Raw genomic sequence first — 12,035 nt, forward strand, 5'->3', positions numbered from 1 at the left:
AAATTTCTTAGTTCTGGGCCCAAAGTCACTCAACCAACTAGTGTCCTCAACAAAGGAGGAAACATAACCTTGTTTTTCTAAATATTGTGGAATAGAACTTACGTTTTTCTCTTAATTTATTTGGTCACATATTCTCCAGTCACGGTTACTGGAGATTTAGAACTTATCATGCCAACTGCAGGAACAGAAATAAAAATATCTTGGTTATTGGTCCAAAATCACTCAACCAGCTATCTTCCAGACCCCAGGAATAAAACTCACCTTTTCCTTTTGATTCCTAAAAAGGTCACTCATGCAGCTTTCCAGAGTATTGCGAAATAGAACTCACCTTCTCCTGTTGACTGAGTCGGTCCCGTATCCGGAAGAAACACTTACCATAGGTGTAGAAGTCATCATGCCTACTGCAGGAACAGAAATGAAAATGTCTCAGTTCCGGGCCCAAAGTCGCTCAACCAACTACTTTCCTCAACAAAGAAGGAAAAGTAACCAAGTTTTCCTGAGTATTGTAGAATAGAACTCACCTAGTCCTCTTGATTTATTTGATCATGTATTTTCCAGTCATGCTTATTGCAGATGTACAATTCATTATGCCTACTCCAGGAACAGAAATAAAAATGTCTTGGTTATAGGTCCAAAATCACTCAACCAGCTAGCTTCCGGACCCCAGGAATAAAACTCACCTTTTCCTTGTGATTCCTAAAAAAGTCATTCACGCAGTTTTCCAGAGCATTGTGAAATAGAACTCACCTTCTCCTGTTGACTGACTAGGTCCCGTATCCTGAAGAAACACTTACCATAGGTGTAGAAGTCATCATGCCTACAGCAGGAATAGAAATAAAAATCTCTTGGTCCTTGCCCAAAGTCACCCAACCAACTATTGCCCTCAACATAGGAAGAGCATTCACCTTTCCTTTGTGATTTGGACTAGTAAGTAATTCAAGCAGTTTTCCTGAGTGTTGTAAAAAAAGAACTCACCTTCTCCTGTTGATTTACTTGGTCTTGGATACCCAAACCATGATAATTGTAGGAATAGAAGTCATCATGCCTACTGCAGGAACAGAAATGAATATCTCGTGAGTATTGGCCGAAAATCACTCAACCAGCTATCTTCTGGACCCCAGGAATAAAACTCACCTTTTCCTTGTGATTCCTAAAAAATCATTCACACAGCTTTCCAGGGTATTGTGAAATAGAACTCACCTTCTCCTGTTGATTGAGTCAGTTCCAAAGAAACACTTACCATAGGTGTGGAAGTCATCATGCCTACTGCATGAACAGAAATAAAAGTCTCTTAGTTCCAGACCCAAAGTCGCTCAACCAACTACTGTCCTCAACAGAGGAGGAAAATAACCTAGTTTTCCTGAGTATTGCAAAATAGAACTTACTTTTTCCTCTTTATTTATTTGGTCACATGTTCTCCAGTCATGCTTATTGGAAATTTAGAACTCATCATGCTATTGCAGGAACAGAAATAAAAATCTCTTGGTTATTGCCCCAAAATCACTCAACCAACTATTGTCCAGACCCCAGGAATAAAACTCACCTTTTCCATGTGATTTCTACAAAGTCATTCACACAGCTTTCTTAGTATTGTGGAATAGAACTCACCTTCTCCTCTTGATTGACTCAGTACCGTATCCTGAAGAAACACTTATTGAAGGTGTGGAAGTCATCATATCTACTGCAGGAATAAAAATAAAAATCTCTTGGCCCTTGCCCACAGTCACTCAACCAACTATTGTCTTCAACACAGGAGGAACATTCATCTTTCCTTTGTGATTTGTACTAAGTAATGCAGGCAGTTTTCCAGAGTATTGGAGAATAGAACTCACCTCGTCCTCTTCATTTATTTGATCATGTATTTTCCAGTCATGCTTATTGCAGATGTACAACTCATCATGCCTACTCCAGGAACAGAAATAAAAATGTTTTGGTTATTGGATCAAAGTTACTCAACCAGCTATCTTCCGGACCCCAGGAATAAAACTCACCTTTTCCTCGTGATTCCTACAAAGTCATTCATGTAGCTTTACAGAGTATTGCGAAATAGAACTCACCTTCTCCTGTTGACTGAGTCGGTCCCGTATCCGGAAGAAACACTTACCATAGGTGTGGAAGTCATCATGCCTACTGCAGGAACAGAAATAAAAGTCTCTTAGTTCCAGACCCAAGCCACTCAACCAACTACTGTCATCAACACAGGAGGAAAAGTAACCAGGTTTTCCTGAGTATTGGAGAAACCTCACCTTTTCCTCTTGATTTATTCAGTCATGTATTCTCCAGTCACGCTTATTGGAGATGTAGAACTCATCATGCCTACTCCAGGAACAGAAATACAAATGTCTTGGTTAAAGGCCCATAATCACTCAACAAACTATGGTCCGGACCCCAGGAATAATACTCACCTTTTCCTTGTGATTCCTACAAGGTAATTCATGCAGCTTTCAGAGCATTGTGAAATAGAACTCACCTTCTCCTGTTGATTGACTAGGACCCGTATCCTGAAGAAACACTTACCATCGGTGAAGAAGTCGTGCCTACTGCAGGAACATAAATGAAAATTTCTTAGTTCTGGGCCCAAAGTCGCTCAACCAACTAGTGTCCTCAACAAAGGAGGAAACATAACCTTGTTTTTCTAAATATTGTGGAATAGAACTTACGTTTTTCTCTTAATTTATTTGGTCACATATTCTCCAGTCACGGTTACTGGAGATTTAGAACTTATCATGCCAACTGCAGGAACAGAAATAAAAATATCTTGGTTATTGGTCCAAAATCACTCAACCAGCTATTTTCCAGATCCCAGGAATAAAACTCACCTTTTCCTTTTGATTCCTAAAAAGGTCACTCATGCAGCTTTCCAGAGTATTGTGAAATACAACTCACCTTCTCCTGTTGACTGACTAGGTCCCGTATCCGGAAGAAACACTTACCATAGGTGTAGAAGTCATCATGCCTACTGCAGGAATAGAAATAAAAATCTCTTGGTCCTTGCCCAAAGTCACCCAACCAACTATTGCCCTCAACATAGGAAGAGCATTCACCTTTCCTTTGTGATTTGTACTAGTAAGTAATTCAAGCAGTTTTCCGGAGTGTTGTAAAAAAAGAACTCAGCTTCTCCTGTTGATTTACTTGGTCTTGGATACTCAAACCATGATAATTGTAGGAATAGAAGTCATCATGCCTACTGCAGGAACAGAAATGAATATCTCTTGAGTATTGGCCGAAAATCATTCAACCAGCTATCTTCTGGACCCCAGGAATAAAACTCACCTTTTCCTTGTGATTCCTAAAAAATCATTCACACAGCTTTCCAGGGTATTGTGAAATAGAACTCACCTTCTCCTGTTGATTGAGTCAGTTCCAAAGAAACACCATAGGTGTGGAATTCATCATGCCTACTGCAGGAACAGAAATAAAAGTCTCTTAGTTCCAGACCCAAAGTCGCTCAACCAACTACTGTCCTCAACACAGGAGGAAAATAACCTAGTTTTCCTGAGTATTGCAAAATAGAACTTACTTTTTCCTCTTTATTTATTTGGTCACATGTTCTCCAGTCATGCTTATTGGAAATTTAGAACTCATCATGCTATTGCAGGAACAGAAATAAAAATCTCTTGGTTATTGCCCCAAAATCACTCAACCAACTATTGTCCAGACCCCAGGAATAAAACTCACCTTTTCCATGTGATTTCTACAAAGTCATTCACACAGCTTTCTTAGTATTGTGGAATAGAACTCACCTTCTCCTCTTGATTGACTCAGTACCGTATCCTGAAGAAACGTATCTACTGCAGGAATAAAAATAAAAATCTCTTGGCCCTTGCCCACAGTCACTCAACCAACTATTGTCTTCAACACAGGAGGAACATTCATCTTTCCTTTGTGATTTGTACTAAGTAATGCAGGCAGTTTTCCTGAGTATTGGAGAATAGAACTCACCTCGTCCTCTTCATTTATTTGATCATGTATTTTCCAGTCATGCTTATTGCAGATGTACAACTCATCATGCCTACTCCAGGAACAGAAATAAAAATGTTTTGGTTATTGGATCAAAGTTACTCAACCAGCTATCTTCCGGACCCCAGGAATAAAACTCACCTTTTCCTTGTGATTCCTAAAAAGGTCACTCATGCAGCTTTCCAGAGCATTGCGAAATAGAACTCACCTTCTCCTGTTGACTGAGTCGGTCCCATATCCAGAAGAAACACTTAGGTGTAGAAGTCATCATGCCTACTGCAGGAACAGAAATAAAAATCTCTTAGTTCTGGGCCCAAAGTCAATCAACCAACTACTGTCCTCAACACAGAGGAAAAGTAACCAAGTTTTCCTGAGTATTGGAGAAACCTCACCTTTTCTGCTTGATTTATTCAGTCATGTATTCTCCAGTCATGCTTATTGGAGATGTAGAACTCATCATGCCTACTCCAGGAACAGAAATACAAATGTCTTGGTTAAAGGCCCATAATCACTCAACAAACTATGGTCCGGACCCCAGGAATAATACTCACCTTTTCCTTGTGATTCCTACAAGGTAATTCATGCAGCTTTCCAGAGCATTGTGAAATAGAACTCACCTTTTCCTGTTGATTGACTAGGACCCGTATCCCGAAGAAACACTTACCATAGGTGTAGAAGTCGTGCCTACTGCAGGAACAGAAATGAAAATTTCTTAGTTCTGGGCCCAAAGTCGCTCAACCAACTAGTGTCCTCAACAAAGGAGGAAACATAACCTTGTTTTTCTAAATATTGTGGAATAGAACTTACGTTTTTCTCTTAATTTATTTGGTCACATATTCTCCAGTCACGGTTACTGGAGATTTAGAACTTATCATGCCAACTGCAGGAACAGAAATAAAAATATCTTGGTTATTGGTCCAAAATCACTCAACCAGCTATCTTCCAGACCCCAGGAATAAAACTCACCTTTTCCTTTTGATTCCTAAAAGGTCACTCATGCAGCTTTCCAGAGTATTGTGAAATACAACTCACCTTCTCCTGTTGACTGAGTCGGTCCCGTATCCGGAGGAAACACTTACCATAGGTGTAGAAGTCATCATGCCTACTGTAGGAACAGAAATGAAAATGTCTCAGTTCCGGGCCCAAAGTCGCTCAACCAACTACTTTCCTCAACAAAGAAGGAAAAGTAACCAAGTTTTCCTGAGTATTGTAGAATAGAACTCACCTAGTCCTCTTGATTTATTTGATCATGTATTTTCCAGTCATGCTTATTGCAGATGTACAACTCATTATGCCTACTCCAGGAACAGAAATAAAAATGTCTTGGTTATAGGTCCAAAATCACTCAACCAGCTATCTTCCGGACCCCAGGAATAAAACTCACCTTTTCCTTGTGATTCCTAAAAAATCATTTACACAGCTTTCCAGGGCATTGTGAAATAGAACTCACCTTCTCCTGTTGATTGAGTCAGTTCCAAAGAAACACTTACCATAGGTGTGGAAGTCATCATGCCTACTGCAGGAACAGAAATAAAAGTCTCTTAGTTCCAGACCCAAAGTCGCTCAACCAACTACTGTCCTCAACACAGGAGGAAAATAACCTAGTTTTCCTGAGTATTGCAAAATAGAACTTACTTTTTCCTCTTTATTTATTTGGTCACATGTTCTCCAGTCATGCTTATTGGAAATTTAGAACTCATCATGCTATTGCAGGAACAGAAATAAAAATCTCTTGGTTATTGCCCCAAAATCACTCAACCAACTATTGTCCAGACCCCAGGAATAAAACTCACCTTTTCCATGTGATTTCTACAAAGTCATTCACACAGCTTTCTTAGTATTGTGGAATAGAACTCACCTTCTCTTCTTGATTGACTCAGTACCGTATCCTGAAGAAACACTTATCGTAGGTGTGGAAGTCATCATATCTACTGCAGGAATAAAAATAAAAATCTCTTGGCCCTTGCCCACAGTCACTCAACCAACTATTGTCTTCAACACAGGAGGAACATTCATCTTTCCTTTGTGATTTGTACTAAGTAATGCAGGCAGTTTTCCTGAGTATTGGAGAATAGAACTCACCTCGTCCTCTTCATTTATTTGATCATGTATTTTCCAGTCATGCTTATTGCAGATGTACAACTCATCATGCCTACTCCAGGAACAGAAATAAAAATGTTTTGGTTATTGGATCAAAGTTACTCAACCAGCTATCTTCCGGACCCCAGGAATAAAACTCACCTTTTCCTTGTGATTCCTACAAAGTCATTCATGCAGCTTTACAGAGTATTGAGAAATAGAACTCACCTTCTCCTGTTGACTGAGTCGGTCCCATATCCAGAAGAAACACTTAGGTGTAGAAGTCATCATGCCTACTGCAGGAACAGAAATAAAAATCTCTTAGTTCTGGGCCCAAAGTCAATCAACCAACTACTGTCCTCAACACAGGAGGAAAAGTAACCAAGTTTTCCTGAGTATTGGAGAAACCTCACCTTTTCCGCTTGATTTATTCAGTCATGTATTCTCCAGTCATGCTTATTGGAGATGTAGAACTCATCATGCCTACTCCAGGAACAGAAATACAAATGTCTTGGTTAAAGGCCCATAATCACTCAACAAACTATGGTCCGGACCCCAAGAATAATACTCACCTTTTCCTTGTGATTCCTACAAGGTAATTCATGCAGCTTTCCAGAGCATTGTGAAATAGAACTCACCTTTTCCTGTTGATTGACTAGGACCCGTATCCCGAAGAAACACTTACCATAGGTGTAGAAGTCGTGCCTACTGCAGGAACAGAAATGAAAATTTCTTAGTTCTGGGCCCAAAGTCGCTCAACCAACTAGTGTCCTCAACAAAGGAGGAAACATAACCTTGTTTTTCTAAATATTGTGGAATAGAACTTACGTTTTTCTCTTAATTTATTTGGTCACATATTCTCCAGTCACGGTTACTGGAGATTTAGAACTTATCATGCCAACTGCAGGAACAGAAATAAAAATATCTTGGTTATTGGTCCAAAATCACTCAACCAGCTATCTTCCAGACCCCAGGAATAAAACTCACCTTTTCCTTTTGATTCCTAAAAAAGTCACTCATGCAGCTTTCCAGAGTATTGTGAAATAGAACTCACCTTCTCCTGTTGACTGAGTCGGTCCCATATCCGGAAGAAACACTTACCATAGGTGTAGAAGCCATCATGCAGGAACAGAAATGAAAATGTCTCAATTCCGGGCCCAAAGTCGCTCAACCAACTACTTTCCTCAACAAAGCAGGAAAAGTAACCAAGTTTTCCTGAGTATTGTAGAATAGAACTCACCTAGTCCTCTTGATTTATTTGATCATGTATTTTCCAGTCATGCTTATTGCAGATGTACAACTCATTATGCCTACTCCAGGAACAGAAATAAAAATGTCTTGGTTATAGGTCCAAAATCACTCAACCAGCTATCTTCCGGACCCCAGGAATAAAACTCACCTTTTCCTTGTGATTCCTAAAAAAGTCATTCACGCAGTTTTCCAGAGCATTGTGAAATAGAACTCACCTTCTCCTGTTGACTGACTAGGTCCCGTATCCTGAAGAAACACTTACCATAGATGTAGAAGTCATCATGCCAACTGCAGGAATAGAAATAAAAATCTCTTGGTCCTTGCCCAAAGTCACCCAACCAACTATTGCCCTCAACATAGGAAGAGCATTCACCTTTCCTTTGTGATTTGGACTAGTAAGTAATTCAAGCAGTTTTCCTGAGTGTTGTAAAAAAGAACTCACCTTCTCCTATTGATTTACTTGGTCTTGGATACTCAAACCATGATAATTGTAGGAATAGAAGTCATCATGCCTACTGCAGGAACAGAAATGAATATCTCTTGAGTATTGGCCGAAAATCACTCAACCAGCTATCTTCTGCACCCCAGGAATAAAACTCACCTTTTCCTTGTGATTCCTAAAAAATCATTCACACAGCTTTCCAGGGTATTGTGAAATAGAACTCACCTTCTCCTGTTGATTGAGTCAGTTCCAAAGAAACACTTACCATAGGTGTGGAAGTCATCATGCCTACTGCAGGAACAGAAATAAAAGTCTCTTAGTTCCAGACCCAAAGTCGCTCAACCAACTACTGTCCTCAACAGAGGAGGAAAATAACCTAGTTTTCCTGAGTATTGCAAAATAGAACTTACTTTTTTCCTCTTTTTCCTCATTCAAACAGTTTTCCTGAGTACTGTAGAAAAGAACTTACCTTCTCTTGTTGATTTATTCGGTCTCATATCCTCCTGGCATGGTTGTCGTAGGAGTAAAACTCATCATGCCTACTCCAGGAATAGAAATAAAAATCTCTTGATTATTGGCCCACAATCAATCAACCAATTATCCTGTTAATTTACTTGGTCAGGAATCCTCTAATGATTCTTACCATAGGTGTAGAACTCATCTTGCTTACTGCCGGAATAATAATTAAAATATCTTCTTTATTTGGCCTAACCAAGTCAACCAACTTTCATCCAGATCCCAGGAATCAAACTCACCTTTTCCTTTTCATTTGAACAATGTCCCTCAGATATGTTGGTGCCAAGCCATGATGGGCTTTAAAGGTGACAACCAGCACTTTGAATTGCAATCAAAGCAAATCGGCAGCAATGTAGCTCCCTCAGGAGAATTGATACCGGTTCAGTGTTGAAAAGATGCTTTAGCTTCTTGAATACAGTTTGGCATTCAAGTGACCAGTTCAGAGCTTGACTGGGCTTGGATTTGGTCTCCCCCCTTGTCTTCAACAAATTTGTGATCAGTAGGGCTATCTGACTGAATGTGGAGATGAATTGGTGATAGAAGTTCGCAAAGCCAAGAAAGCTTTACAACTATTTCCTCATTCAAGGGGGCTGTCACTCTAATATTATTCAGACCTTCCCGGATCCTTCTCTATGCCAACTTTCAAGATCTGGTACCCTAGGTAGTCTATGTTGGTCTTATGGAAATCACACTTGGATAACTTTGCATAAAATTGAGTCCTCAATTTTATGCAGTTTCTCAAGCATCAGTCTGATCAGTTTAACATGCTCCTCCTTGGTTTTGGTATAGATTAATATTACATCCAGATAGATCAGAACTCCTTTGTACATATGTTTATGCAGGACTTCATTTATTAACTGCATGAACACTGCTGGCTGTAGTCCAAACGGCATAATCCCCAGCTGGTAGCAGCCTAGGGGCAGTTCCATTCATCTCCTTCCTTAATTGTCCCCTTTGTGAGATGCTCCAACATGTCTTTCATCAATGGGAGTGCATACATATTTAGCCCTTTATAGGAACCTATCCTTATTTTCTTTATTTTCTTTAAAAAGCACAGGGGCTGCCATCCTTGGTTTGGCAAATTGAATGAAGCCCTTGACAATTTTTTCCCCTATGAATTGTGGAGTTCCTCCATCTTTATGGGCGCCACTGAATATAGCTTTGGTAACTTGACCCCAGACATTATCTCAATTGCACAGTCCATGGGCATTGAGATGGAAGTGTGTCAGACTTCTTTTTGCTAAAAACCTCGGCCAGATCGCAGGAATTTTAGGAAATTTTTAGGAATCAATGGCTCTGAGCCATCACCTCCTTCTAGTTTATTGGCGGATTCTACTTTTGCTTTCTTAACCACAGGTGCAATGTGGCTTCTTACCACTTAGTCTAACTCTTGCTGATTTAATACTTTCCTTCACATCCACATTCCTTCACATCTGTCTCTATCCCAATGGACAGATGGGCTCCAATTTTTCCACCACACCAGGCCTAGGACCATGGCCTTTGTCATCCTGAAGGACACAATAAATCAAATAGTCCCTGTGTGGGTCCTGGCTTTTTGGTTCGCAGGCTCTGTTAGGCAGATCGCTGGCATTCTGCCTGTTATCAAACCTTCTAGCTGGGAAATGCTGTAGGCTTTCTTAGACTCATCCCTAGCTATCACCTGGGGGCTAACCAGGTATCTGATGTACCCCCACAGGGCCATAAGGATCCCCTCTACACTCAAAATCTCCACCCTAGCAGTCATAGGGATGATGATAGCACTTACCATCGGGTTGTCTTCTCCTTCACTGTTACCCTCATAGAAGACTGGTCCCATCTTGGCAAAGGTCAGAGTTCCCTCCCCCTCATTAATGGAGGAGAGAACTCTATAACTTGTTGCCCTGCATGAGTTGTCTCTCTTGACTTCAATGGAAATATTTTCTTCTTTGGTTGGCTTGGAGGCTGCGGAGCCATCATCGATTGTGGTGCAAGATACTTGGCAGCTCAGTGCCCTTCATTTTCACAGCAAAAGCAGCACCCTCTGGACAGGAGGTGCACCCCCTTTTCCCCCTCTGGGAGTTGCTTGCTTTTCCATCCCTGATGTGGAATGTCCCTCATTCACTCCTTTGTGGTTGTGGGCAGTTGCTGGGATTACCCAATCTTTCACTCTCCCGCCTATTGCAGGACTAGAACTCCTCATCTCTAGCTCACTACATTGACCTTTAAATGAAATTGCCTCCCATTTGGGGAGATTCTGTGTGCCCATCTCCTCACAACTGGCTAAGCAGCTCAGCATAACCTGCCACTTGCCAACAATCTCCTTGAGAAGGGAATCTGTCCCTCTCCCTCCCAGGGACTGATGTTTATACAAGTGAGCTGTGTTGGGTCATCTCTTCTCTGATGTCATAATGGAGGGAGAGGAGGAGGCAGAGAGGTCTATGATTGGCAGGGAAGACCAAGCTGCCTCAGATCCCTGACTACTCAGATGGGTTCACACAATACACTGAACCTGATTCCCAGCTGAAGAATCCACCTTGTCTGTATTTACAGCTTATGGCACATCCACAGGCTTAAACCATATTGGTTTATCTGAACATTTTTAGATGGCTATCTGTGTTGCATAAAGGGAGCCAAAGTGGCTAATAAAGAGATGATGAAGATGATGATGATGATAATACGGTGGCAACCTGTATCAACCACTAGCACCAGTCAATTATATTTGTGTTATATTTTTAAATGTTCAGTTCATCGAATTTCATCTTTAATGAATAAAAGAGATAATGATAATAATAATTTACTTTAAAATAAAAAGTATATTTATAAATTTTAAAATACACACATACACAACCACGAACGCATACATACATCCATACATGCATACATACGTGATAGAAAAACTGATATATTTTTTTGACAGAAAATAGCAGAATAACAGATTTGGAAGTGTCCTTGGAGATCTAGTCCAAGCTTCTGCACAAGCAGGAGACCCTATACCAGTCATGGCGAACTTATGGCAAACATGTTGGAAGTGGCATGCAGAGCCATTTCTGCCAGCACGCAAGAGGTCGCCCAGAAGAGCCCCACTGTACATGCACGCATACCCCTGCCAGCCAGCTGATTGTAGGGTATCTACCACACATGCGCAGGGGGAGACAAGCGTGCGCATGCGCAGAGGTGCTCAGTACTCGGGGGGGGGGGGAAGCAATTCCACTGATTGTTCTCACTGTTAAGAAATTTCTCATTAGCTCTAGATTGCTTCTTTCCTTGATTAGTTTCCATCCATTGCTTCTTGTCCTATCTTCAGGTGCTTTAGAAAATAGGTTGACCCCCTCTTTTTTTTGTAGCAGTCCCTTAGATATCGGAGCACTACTATAATATCACCCCTATTCCTTCTTTTTATTAAATTAGACATACCCTATTCCTACAACTGTTCTTCATATGTTTATGTGAAGGAAATAATTATATGATTAGGAAGAAGCAGTGGAAGAGAAAAATCAAAGTGAGATACAAGAAAATAAAGATAATGGAGAGAAAGGACTGATAAATTGGAATCAAGTAGATACTATCTTAAAAGCTTATAATAGAATTGAGAATAAAAAGGGAAATCTCTTCAAAAAAAAGAACGACCTATGAACGGATGTTCAAAAGATTCAGCAAAAAGAGATAAAGGACAACTTAAAAGGAATAATTAGTATGTATAAAAACATTACAAAAAATTGTAAGTTTCCAAGAGACATACAAAACATTTGCTAGACCAATACTTGAATACAGCTCATCAGTCTAAAACCCACATTACGTATCTGATATT

This window comes from Notechis scutatus, chromosome 5, assembly GCF_049901735.1.
Source record: "Notechis scutatus isolate UNSWTSFEM ecotype Mainland chromosome 5, rNotScu1.2, whole genome shotgun sequence".
Classification (NCBI taxonomy): Eukaryota; Metazoa; Chordata; class Lepidosauria; order Squamata; family Elapidae; genus Notechis; species Notechis scutatus.